The sequence below is a fragment of the Cherax quadricarinatus genome, chromosome 32 (assembly GCF_038502225.1).
Source record: "Cherax quadricarinatus isolate ZL_2023a chromosome 32, ASM3850222v1, whole genome shotgun sequence".
NCBI classification, from domain to species: domain Eukaryota; kingdom Metazoa; phylum Arthropoda; class Malacostraca; order Decapoda; family Parastacidae; genus Cherax; species Cherax quadricarinatus.
The window spans coordinates 9,415,602-9,428,147 of NC_091323.1; positions in this window are offsets into that span (position 1 = coordinate 9,415,602).

A 12,546-nucleotide genomic window follows, 5' to 3' on the forward strand; every position below is an offset into this window, starting at 1 on the left:
CATTGTCTGGAATAATATGGAGTTGAAGTGATAGGATGGAGCCTTATATAGCGCCAGGAGGTGAGAAGTAGGTCACTAGTAGAGTAAGAATGTAGACATTGAGAGGTCAGGTCCCTCTCATATCCAGCCTTTCTCACTAGTAGAGGTTGTTGAAGTGGTTCCAAGTCTGTACCAAGATACCCTTGTGTTGCAGTGTCTATTAACTTTACTGTACTCGACTGAAGAAGCCTACTGTGTAGGCGAAACGTTTCGAAATAAAGATACCTAACTGTTTCATATGTGTCTTACCTAAACAACCTGTCGGTATTTTATACCATTTTATTGTTCACTCTGTCAGACACTGCAACACAAGGGTATCTTGGTACAGACTTGGAACCACTTCAACAACCTCTACTAGTGAGAAAGGCTGGATATGAGAGGGACCTGACCTCTCAATGTCTACATTCTTACTCTACTAGTGACCTACTTCTCACCTCCTGGCGCTATATAAGGCTCCATCCTATCACTTCAACTGCATATTATTCCAGACAATGGAACAATACTCTTCTCCAGACTGAGGGACTGACCACCTCAAAACTTTAAGGGTGATGGACTGATTACATCGTCTTCAAGTCTCTTCTGCTTCTATCAACTTTGCTGTACTCGACTGAAGAAGCCTACTGTGTAGGCGAAACGTTTCGAAATAAAGATACCTAACTGTTGCATATGTGTCTTACCTAACAATCTATTTGCCTTATTACGTACGCTTAGGCATTGCTGTCTTGGTTTAAGGTTGCTGCTTACCATAACCCCCAAGTCCTTTTCGCAATCTGTATGGCTAAGTTCTACATTATTTAACTTACAAGTGCTAGGGTTATGGACACTCCCGAGCTTCAGAACCTTGCATTTATCTACACTGAACTGCATTTATCTACGTTGAACTGCATCCACCTCTTCTTGTACAAACACCGAGAGGCATTCACCTCTCCTTTTGTATACACTGAGAGGCTTTTACCTTTCGATGTATATACCCGTTAGGCCTCAGATGAGCAACCCTATTTAATAAGTTTTCTTTTTCTGTCTCATAAACACGCTAAGATAACAGGGATATCTTGCTACTCCTACTTACACTTTGGTCACACTTCACAGACACGCACATGCATATATATATATACATACATCTAGGTTTTCCTCCTTTTTCTAAATAGCTCTTGTTCTTTTTTATTTCTTCTATTGTCCATGGGGAAGTGGAAAAGAATCTTTCCTCCGTAAGCCATGCGTGTCGTATGAGGCGACTAAAATGCCGGGAGCAATGGGCTAGTAACCCCTTCTCCTGTATACAATTACTAAAAAAGAGAAGAAGAAAAACTTTATAAAACTGGGTTGCTTAAATGTGCGTGGATGTAGTGCGGATGACAAGAAACAGATGATTGCTGATGTTATGAAGGAAAAGAAGTTGGATGTCCTGGCCCTAAGCGAAACAAAGCTGAAGGGGGTAGGAGAGTTTCAGTGGGGGGAAATAAATGGGATTAAATCTGGAGTATCTGAGAGAGTTAGAGCAAAGGAAGGGGTAGCAGTAATGTTAAATGATCAGTTATGGAAGGAGAAAAGAGAATATGAATGTGTAAATTCAAGAATTATGTGGATTAAAGTAAAGGTTGGATGCGAGAAGTGGGTCATAATAAGCGTGTATGCACCTGGAGAAGAGAGGAATGCAGAGGAGAGAGAGAGATTTTGGGAGATGTTAAGTGAATGTATAGGAGCCTTTGAACCAAGTGAGAGAGTAATTGTGGTAGGGGACTTGAATGCTAAAGTAGGAGAAACTTTTAGAGAGGGTGTGGTAGGTAAGTTTGGGGTGCCAGGTGTAAATGATAATGGGAGCCCTTTGATTGAACTTTGTATAGAAAGGGGTTTAGTTATAGGTAATACATATTTTAAGAAAAAGAGGATAAATAAGTATACACGATATGATGTAGGGCGAAATGACAGTAGTTTGTTGGATTATGTATTGGTAGATAAAAGACTGTTGAGTAGACTTCAGGATGTACATGTTTATAGAGGGGCCACAGATATATCAGATCACTTTCTAGTTGTAGCTACACTGAGAGTAAAAGGTAGATGGGATACAAGGAGAATAGAAGCATCAGGGAAGAGAGAGGTGAAGGTTTATAAACTAAAAGAGGAGGCAGTTAGGGTAAGATATAAACAGCTATTGGAGGATAGATGGGCTAATGAGAGCATAGGCAATGGGGTCGAAGAGGTATGGGGTAGGTTTAAAAATGTAGTGTTAGAGTGTTCAGCAGAAGTTTGTGGTTACAGGAAAGTGGGTGCAGGAGGGCAGAGGAGCGATTGGTGGAATGATGATGTAAAGAGAGTAGTAAGGGAGAAAAAGTTAGCATATGAGAAGTTTTTACAAAGTAGAAGTGATGCAAGGAGGGAAGAGTATATGGAGAAAAAGAGAGAAGTTAAGAGAGTGGTGAAGCAATGTAAAAAGAGAGCAAATGAGAGAGTGGGTGAGATGTTATCAACAAATTTTGTTGAAAATAAGAAAAAGTTTTGGAGTGAGATTAACAAGTTAAGAAAGCCTAGAGAACAAATGGATTTGTCAGTTAAAAATAGGAGAGGAGAGTTATTAAATGGAGAGTTAGAGGTATTGGGAAGATGGAGGGAATATTTTGAGGAATTGTTAAATGTTGATGAAGATAGGGAAGCTGTGATTTCGTGTATAGGGCAAGGAGGAATAACATCTTGTAGGAGTCAGGAAGAGCCAGTTGTGAGTGTGGGGGAAGTTCGTGAGGCAGTAGGTAAAATGAAAGGGGGCAAGGCAGCCGGGATTGATGGGATAAAGATAGAAATGTTAAAAGCAGGTGGGGATATAGTTTTGGAGTGGTTGGTGCAATTATTTAATAAATGTATGGAAGAGGGTAAGGTACCTAGGGATTGGCAGAGAGCATGCATAGTTCCTTTGTATAAAGGCAAAGGGGATAAAAGAGAGTGCAAAAATTATAGGGGGATAAGTCTGTTGAGTGTACCTGGTAAAGTGTATGGTAGAGTTATAATTGAAAGAATTAAGAGTAAGACGGAGAATAGGATAGCAGATGAACAAGGAGGCTTTAGGAAAGGTAGGGGGTGTGTGGACCAGGTGTTTACAGTGAAACATATAAGTGAACAGTATTTAGATAAGGCTAAAGAGGTCTTTGTGGCATTTATGGATTTGGAAAAGGCGTATGACAGGGTGGATAGGGGGGCAATGTGGCAGATGTTGCAAGTGTATGGTGTAGGAGGTAGGTTACTGAAAGCAGTGAAGAGTTTTTACGAGGATAGTGAGGCTCAAGTTAGAGTATGTAGGAAAGAGGGAAATTTTTTCCCAGTAAAAGTAGGCCTTAGACAAGGATGTGTGATGTCACCGTGGTTGTTTAATATATTTATAGATGGGGTTGTAAGAGAAGTAAATGCGAGGGTCTTGGCAAGAGGCGTGGAGTTAAAAGATAAAGAATCACACACAAAGTGGGAGTTGTCACAGCTGCTCTTTGCTGATGACACTGTGCTCTTGGGAGATTCTGAAGAGAAGTTGCAGAGATTGGTGGATGAATTTGGTAGGGTGTGCAAAAGAAGAAAATTAAAGGTGAATACAGGAAAGAGTAAGGTTATGAGGATAACAAAAAGATTAGGTGATGAAAGATTGAATATCAGATTGGAGGGAGAGAGTATGGAGGAGGTGAACGTATTCAGATATTTGGGAGTGGACGTGTCAGCGGATGGGTCTATGAAAGATGAGGTGAATCATAGAATTGATGAGGGAAAAAGAGTGAGTGGCGCACTTAGGAGTCTGTGGAGACAAAGAACTTTGTCCTTGGAGGCAAAGAGGGGAATGTATGAGAGTATAGTTTTACCAACGCTCTTATATGGGTGTGAAGCGTGGGTGATGAATGTTGCAGCGAGGAGAAGGCTGGAGGCAGTGGAGATGTCGTGTCTGAGGGCAATGTGTGGTGTGAATATAATGCAGAGAATTCGTAGTTTGGAAGTTAGGAGGAGGTGCGGGATTACCAAAACTGTTGTCCAGAGGGCTGAGGAAGGGTTGTTGAGGTGGTTCGGACATGTGGAGAGAATGGAGCGAAACAGAATGACTTCAAGAGTGTATCAGTCTGTAGTGGAAGGAAGGCGGGGTAGGGGTCGGCCTAGGAAGGGTTGGAGGGAGGGGGTAAAGGAGGTTTTGTGTGCGAGGGGCTTGGACTTCCAGCAGGCATGCGTGAGCGTGTTTGATAGGAGTGAATGGAGACAAATGGTTTTTAATACTTGACGTGCTGTTGGAGTGTGAGCAAAGTAACATTTATGAAGGGATTCAGGGAAACCGGCAGGCCGGACTTGAGTCCTGGAGATGGGAAGTACAGTGCCTGCACTCTGAAGGAGGGGTGTTAATGTTGCAGTTTAAAAACTGTAGTGTAAAGCACCCTTCTGGCAAGACAGTGATGGAGTGAATGATGGTGAAAGTTTTTCTTTTTCGGGCCACCCTGCCTTGGTGGGAATCGGCCAGTGTGATAATAAAAAAAATAAAAAATAAGAAAGAAGGAACACTGCAACAGGCCTATTGGCCTATGCGAGGCAGCTCCAATTCTCGTACCGGCTTAAGCCAATGCATTGACCTCGTGAGGTCAGAGCAGTGCATCCGTCCTAGTAGCACAAGCTAGTCAGGTCCAATTCACACCCACCCACACCCACTCATAAGAACATAAGAACATAAGAACGAAGGAACACTGCAGCAGGCCTACTGGCCCATGCGAGGCAGGTCCAAGTCTCCTACCGGCTTAAGCCAATGCACCCAACCTAGTCAGGTCAGGTCACCTTGACTTAAGGGAGGAACACGGCAACAGTCCTGGTAGCACAAGCTAATCAGGTCCAACTCACACCCACCCACACCCACTCATGTATTTATCCAATTTATTTTTAAAGCTACACAACGTTCTGGCCTCTATAACTGTACTTGGGAGTTTGTTCCACTCATCCACAACTCTATTACCAAACCAGTACTTTCCTATATCCTTCCTGAATCTGAATTTTTCTAACTTAAAACCATTGCTGCGAGTCCTGTCTAGGCTAGATATTTTCAGCACACTATTTACATCCCCTTTATTTATTCCTGTCTTCCATTTATACACCTCAATCATATCCCCCCTAATTCTACATCTTTCTAGAGAGTGCAGATTCAGGGCCCTTAGTCTATCCTCATAGGGAAGGTTTCTGATACATGGGATCAATTTTGTCATCCTCCTTTGTACATTTTCCAGAGCATTTATATCCATTCTGTAATACGGTGACCAAAACTGTGCAGCATAATCTAAATGAGGCCTAACCAAGGATGTATAGAGTTGAAGAACAACCTGAGGACTCCTATTATTTATGCTTCTTGATATGAAGCCAAGGATTCTATTAGCTTTATTGTGAACACTTATGCACTGTTGTCTTGGTTTCAGATTACTGCTAACCAGACCTCCTAAATCTTTTTCGCAATCCGTAATATTAAGATCTACATTATTTAGTTTATATGTGGCATGGTTATTGTCCTGTCCAACATTTACAACTTTGCATTTGTCTATATTAAACTGCATCTGCCACCTCTCCGACCACTGCATCAGTCTATTCAAATCTTCCTGGAGTGCTCTAATGTCCTCGTCAGAATGAATTCGACGGCCTATTTTGGTGTCATCGGCAAACTTGCTGATGTCGCTCTTTATGTCCTCATCTATGTCGTTTATGTATATTGTGAACAGCAGGGGGCCCAACACTGACCCCTGTGGAACACCGCTCGTGACGCTTCCCCACTCTGATTTCTCCCCATTTATGCAAACTCTCTGCTGCCTATTTGTCAACCATGCCTCTATCCAGGAAAAAATTTCTTCTGCTATTCCATGTGCCTTAATTTTCCTCAATAGTCTCTGATGTGGGACCCTGTCAAAAGCCTTACTGAAGTCCAAATACACAATATCATATTCATTACCATGATCTACCTCCTCAAATACCTTAGTGAAAAAAGTTAATAAATTCGTAAGGCAGGAACGCCCCATTGTAAAACCATGCTGAGATTCGTTGATTAATTTATGCTTTTCAAGGTGGCTACGAACTGCCTCGGCAATTATTGATTCCATAAATTTTCCCACTATGGAGGTTAGGCTTATTGGTCTATAGTTCGAAGCTAAGGACCTGTCACCTGCTTTGAAAATAGGTATCACATTTGCCATTTTCCACTTATCTGGCACCATGCCAGTTTGTAGTGATATGTTGAAAAGATTAGCCAAAGGTTTGCTAAGCTCCTCTTTACATTCCTTTAGAACCCTTGCATACAGTTCATCAGGGCCTGGGGATTTGTTGGGTTTTAATTTATCTATTTACCTAAGGACCATGTCACTTGTGACCCTAATCGTGCACAGTTTATTATCGTCTTGTTCTACATAATTTATCATTACTGGAATATCGCTGGTATCCTCCTGTGTGAAAACTGAGAGGAAGTATGTGTTAAAAATTCTACACATTTCCTTATCACTGTCAGTGAGCTGACCCGAGGAACTTTTGAGTGGGCCTATCTTGTCCCTGATCTTACTTCTGTATACCTGAAAGAATCCTTTTGGGTTAGTCTTCGAATCTCTTGCAACTTTAACCTCATAATCTCTTTTTGCTTTTCTAATTCCTTTTTTTATTTCTCTCTTTAACTGAATATATCGATTTCTTAATTGCCCCTCCCCTCTTTTGATTTGCCTATATATGCCTCTCTTTTGACCAATTAGATATTTTAATCTATTGTTCATCCATTTAGGATCATTTTTGTTTGATCTGATTTCCCTATTTGGAACATAATTTGACTGAGCAGCTAGAACTATGCCCTGGAAAGCGTCATATCGGCAACCATCACCACCTACCTGACCATTAGTCAGGTCATTCCAGTTCAGCCCACCTAAGCAATTTTTCAGTCCTATGAAATCAGCCAAGTGGAAGTCAGGGACAGAGTCTTGATTGCCATTATTAGGGGAATTCCATGATATATTAAAACTGAGTGATTTGTGATCACTTTCCCCAAGTTCATCATTAACCTCAAGATTATTAATTAGTGTTTCCCTACTGGCAAGAACCAAGTCAAGGAGGTTATTTCCCCTAGTTGGCTCTGTCACAAACTGTTTTAAAAAAACAATCCTGGATCGTATCAAGAAAGTCACCTGACTCTAAATTTCCTGTCAAATTGCTCCAGTCAATCTGTCTATAGTTGAAATCTCCCATTAGCACAACATTTTCGTATGTAGATGCCTTACGAATTTCGTCCCATAGAAATTTACTGCACTCCCTATCAAGATTTGGGGCCCTGTAAATCACACCCAAAATTAGTTTTTCTCTGCCCTCGAGAAGCTGTAACCAAACAGATTCAGTGGCTGACGCTTCTAATTTAATATCTTGTCTAACACAACAATTTAAATTGTCTCTGACATACATCACTGCTTCACCACCTTTCCTGTTGACCCTGTCAGTGTGGAATAATTTATAGCCTTGTATGTGACATTCAGAGGGCATCTCTCTATCTTTCAGATTGAGCCAGGTCTCTGTTATAGCAATAATATCTATGTTTCCTGCACTTGCAATTAATCTTAGCTTATCTATCTTATTTCTTACACTCCTGCTATTAGTATAGTAAACCTTAAGGGAGCTAGTCCCTTGCTGCCCTCTGCTGTCCCCCTTTGTTTGCTGACCTGATTTATTGTTTTTATTTATAACTTCATGCTGAATGCCTTTTATACATTTACTGTTTCCAACCCTAGTGTTGCAACCTGCTTGTTTCCCACACACACCCATACCTCTATCTTCCATTAGTTTAAAATCATAGGCATTTCACCAATGGCCTTCTCAATCGAGTCTGCAAGTGCTACCACCCCAGCCTCAGAGATATGTACCCCATCCCTTGCATACATATCATGTTTGCCATAAAAGCTGTTCCAGTTGTCAATGAATGGGATTGCAAGTTCCTTGCAGTATCTGTCTAGCCAGCAATTTACACCAATTGCCCTAGACAACCATTCATTTCCTACTCCCCTTCTAGGCAAGATGCTACATATGATTGGGATCCCTCCCTTAGACTTAATGAAATCTATAGCTGACCTGTACTTATCTAGCAGCTCTTCTCTCCTACCCTTCCCAATATCATTTCCACCAGCACTGAGATAGATAATGGGCTTGTTCCCATTACCTGACATGATGTTATCCAGCCTGTTGACAATGTCTCCAACACCAGCTCCAGGGAAGCACACTCTATCTCTCATCTTCTTATTCCTATTACAAAAAGCACGGTCAATATATCTTACCTGAGAGTCACCAACCACAAGAATGCGCTTACCTCCATTAGCAGGGGCAGTAGTACCCTTACATTCACTGGCCACTGAAGTACATTCATCCTGAAGAACAGAGAAGCGATTTCCTACCTTCAGATCTTCACTCTTAACTTTCCTTACTCTGATGCGCCTCCCATTACTGTGAACCACTCGCCACTTGTAGCAGGTGCTGGGCTGCACCTCACTGCTGATAGCCGTTGCTACCTCCCCAACTACACAACGTCTTAGCGTCTATGACGGTACTCGGGAGTTTGTTCCACTCATCCGCAACTCTATTATCAAACCTATGCTTTCCTATATCCTTCCTGAATCTGAATTTTTCCAATTTAAAGCCATTGCTGCGAGTCCTGTCTATGTTAGATATTCTTAGCACGCTATTTACATCTTCATTTATTCCCGTCTTCCATTTATACACCTCAATCATGTCCCCCATAATTCTACGTCTTTCTAGAGAGTGCAGGTTCAGGGTCCTCAGTCTATCCTCATAGGGAAGATTTCTGATATAAGGGATCAACTTTGTCATCCTCCTTTGTACGTTTTCCAGTGCATTTATGTCCATTCTGTAATACGGTGACCAAAACGGAGCAGCATAATCTAAATGAGGCCTAACCAAAGACATACAGAGTTCAAGAACAACCTGAGGGCTCCTATTAATTATACTTCTTGTTATGAAGCCAAAGATTCTGTTGGCTTTATTGCGAACACTAATGCACTGTTGTCTTGGTTGTAGATTAATACTAACCAGAACTCCTAAATCCTTTTCACAATCTGTAATATTAAGATCTACATTTAGTTTATATGTGGCATAGTTATTTTCCTGTCCAACATTTAGAACTTTGCATTTGTCTACAATAAACTGCATCTGCCACTTATCCGACCACTGCATTAGCCTGTTGGAGGAGATTCTCCTCCACTAAGATGCTGTGAACACTAACTCCAAGGCTGAGAGACTGAATGCCTCAACTTTTGTATATAGTTCTACTATCTTCCAATTATGTCCTAGAATCTGTATTGATAAAGCCACTGGATGGCGAAACGTCTACAATAAGGATATCCAGATGTTGCACATGTGTCTTAACTTTCACACTGCATTAGCCTATTCAAATCATCGTGGAGTGTTCTACCCAGGAAATTTTTTTTCTTCCTATTCCGTGTGCCTTAAGTTTTCTCAACAGCCTCTGATGTGGAACTCTATCGATATCATTACTGAAGTCCATATACACTATTATATTCAATACCTAATCTACCTCCTCAAATACCTTAGTGAAGAAAGTTAATAAATTCGTAAGACAGGAACGCCCTTTTGTAAAACCGTGCTGAGATTCATTAATCAATTTATGCCTTTCGAGATTGCTACGAATAGCTTCGGCAATTATCGATTCCATAAATTTTCCCAATATGGAGGTAAGGCTTATTGGTCTATAGTTCGAAGCTAAGGACCTGTCACCTACCTTGTAAATAGGTATTACATTTGACATTTTCCCCTCTTGTCATGCACTATGCCAGTTTGTAGTGATATGTTGAAAAGATTAGCCAAAGGTAAGCCAAGTTCCTCTTTACATTCCTATAACACCCTTGCAAACAGTTAGGGGAACCTGGGGATTTGTTAGCTTTTAATTTCTATTTGTCTGAGGACCATTCTTACGACTAAATGTACGTTGTAACAACGGGGGGAATAAGAGACTCCGCTTCTTCCTTTTTGCTTTTTATTTAATACCAATATTAAGCTGTTTTGGTATCCAGTCAATGAATTAAAATGACAATTCCCTACTTTCAGTGAAATGACACTGTACACTGAGGAACGTAAGTATGTTCAAATCCTTATAGAAACCGCACATTAAACATAATGCAATAGTTACAACAAATAGTCAAATTTAGAATGTCTAATTCGTTACTCCAGGCGTTCAATGTCTAGGAGAGTTTCAAGAAAGTAAAACCTCTAATAGTTATCCTTCTTACGCAAAGGGGATTTCAGACTGTGAATTAACAGCAAAGTTAAGACAATAGCAATGATTCAGAATTCTCGACTAATTAAGAGCTCTGGGTTGAAGACCTGATCAGAGTCAGTGCTATGACCTGTCTGATTGTTCCAATGCTTAGTGGTCTGACGTCAGGATGAGCTTCTCCAACAGAGTCAAGATAAAAACCATCCAGTGGTACGATCAATGACTCCACCAAGCTTGCCCTTGCTGTGGTAATCAGGGGTTTACAAGTCAAGATTAATACCATCCTCTCACTCCACGAAGCCTTCATTATTGTCTGTTAAGACGATGTTGAAGCTGAAAAACTACAGACCTCCTCCGCTTTGTCCACTCTATCAGACCGTGGCTTCAAAGTCATGTCCTCTCCTGCCTTACGGGATAAGAGGACTGTCTTCTTGAAGAGACTTGACGAACTGATTACCATACAACCTGTTGAAGACCTAAAGACCTCCATAGAAGAACAAAATCCCTGAGCTACAGATGAAAGCATCACCAAGATTCCTACTGCCTCCTCCATGTTGAAAATCACTTTTACTGATGTGACAATGGCTGCCCAAGCTATGGCTGAAGGCCTGGCCATATACTATTACTTCATTAACTCCAGTCATATTGAAGCTGAGCGGTACCATCATATTACTCAGTGCTGGAGTTGCTACTCTTACCTACACTCTACAAAAGACTGCCCCACAAAAGACAAAAAGTTCTGCACTACCTGCTGGTCTGAAGGCCGCGATTCCAAGACTTGTACTTCTACTGACCCACTTAAGTGTCTCAACAGCAAAAACAATCACCATAGTCTCGCTGCAAAGTGCCCCACTCGTGAAATTCTGAGAAAAAGCCAAGAAGCAGAACAGAAGAAGACACCTTCCGAGTCACCTACTTATGCTGCCATCACCAAACTCCAGGCCGACACAATAAAACTTTTAAAAGCTACCCAACCCTCCACCACTACTCCATCAACTTATGAACCTACGAAAATTCATTACTGTATCCTATATGCACACATGCATAATATGGCGTTACCAGGCTCCTTCAACAGTGTTATTAACGAGCTCTTCCTGTTGAACAACATGCCAAACTTTACTTTCCCAGACTCTCCACCATCTGCCGACATCATCAAGCTCACCAAAGAATTAGGCAACATCACAACACCTGAAATTCCATCTCCAAGAAACAACCAATCAGCTACTTCCAACATCACCACCGCTGTGGACCAATCACCTGAGTCTTCCACCTCTTCTGCTACTACTAACGAACCACCTGCTTCATCTCCAATTCAACCACCAAAAGCCAAGAGAGCTAAGACACTTCCTCCTGAAAATCCACCTCAAGATACTCGAAGACCTGAATTAATGGAAGAGGAAACAATATTTAGACCAACTGAACCCTTCACCTTCTATACATATAACCCTCACACCCCGTCGCTATATGCACCTCAGGTCATCTATTCCATGCACCATGGTAGAATCAAGTACACTGTTGCTCCTGGATGCGATCCCCACACTGAAACTGCCCTAATTGCAAACTTAGAAAAAGACAGCAAAAGTCTGCTCAAACTTAGTTTATTATCAAAACCCGCCTTCAAAAGACTTCAAAATGGCTCTAAGACAGGAACGACAAGCTAACAAAACGCACCAAACCATACCCCGGCCGGGATTGAACCCGCGGTATGAAGAGTGTTATCCACCAATCAAGGCTGATCCTCTCTCCTCTTTTCATACTTAACCAATCATATTGAAGCATGCCTCCCTCTCCATCCCGCTTCCCGCCGGTCTCCAGCAACCAATCGCCGACCAGATCTACAGATCAACCACCATGATGCAGCCTGCACAGCTTGCCCACGTCGTCCACATTCTCAGCCAAGTCCTGTTCTCTCCAGCTCTATCCCACGATCCCCTCAAGGAAGGTTCCTTGATGTTGGTGAGGGGCTCTTGATTTAGGGAATTGGATCTGTGCTCCAGTTCCCCGAATTAAGCCTGAATGCCTTCCACATCCCCCCCCCAGGCGCTGTATAATCCTCCGGGTTTAGCGCTTCCCCCTTGATTATAATAATAATCTATCCCACGATCGTCTCAGCTGCTGGGTTAAGCTCTGGCTCTATTTCTACAACTAGGAACACTCCTCTCCTTCGCTATTCTTCGTCTGTCCCGTCTTCCCCGCTCATCCCATTGGGATCTTACCTGAACTTGTTCATTCGTTCATTCAGGTCGCTCAGGAGA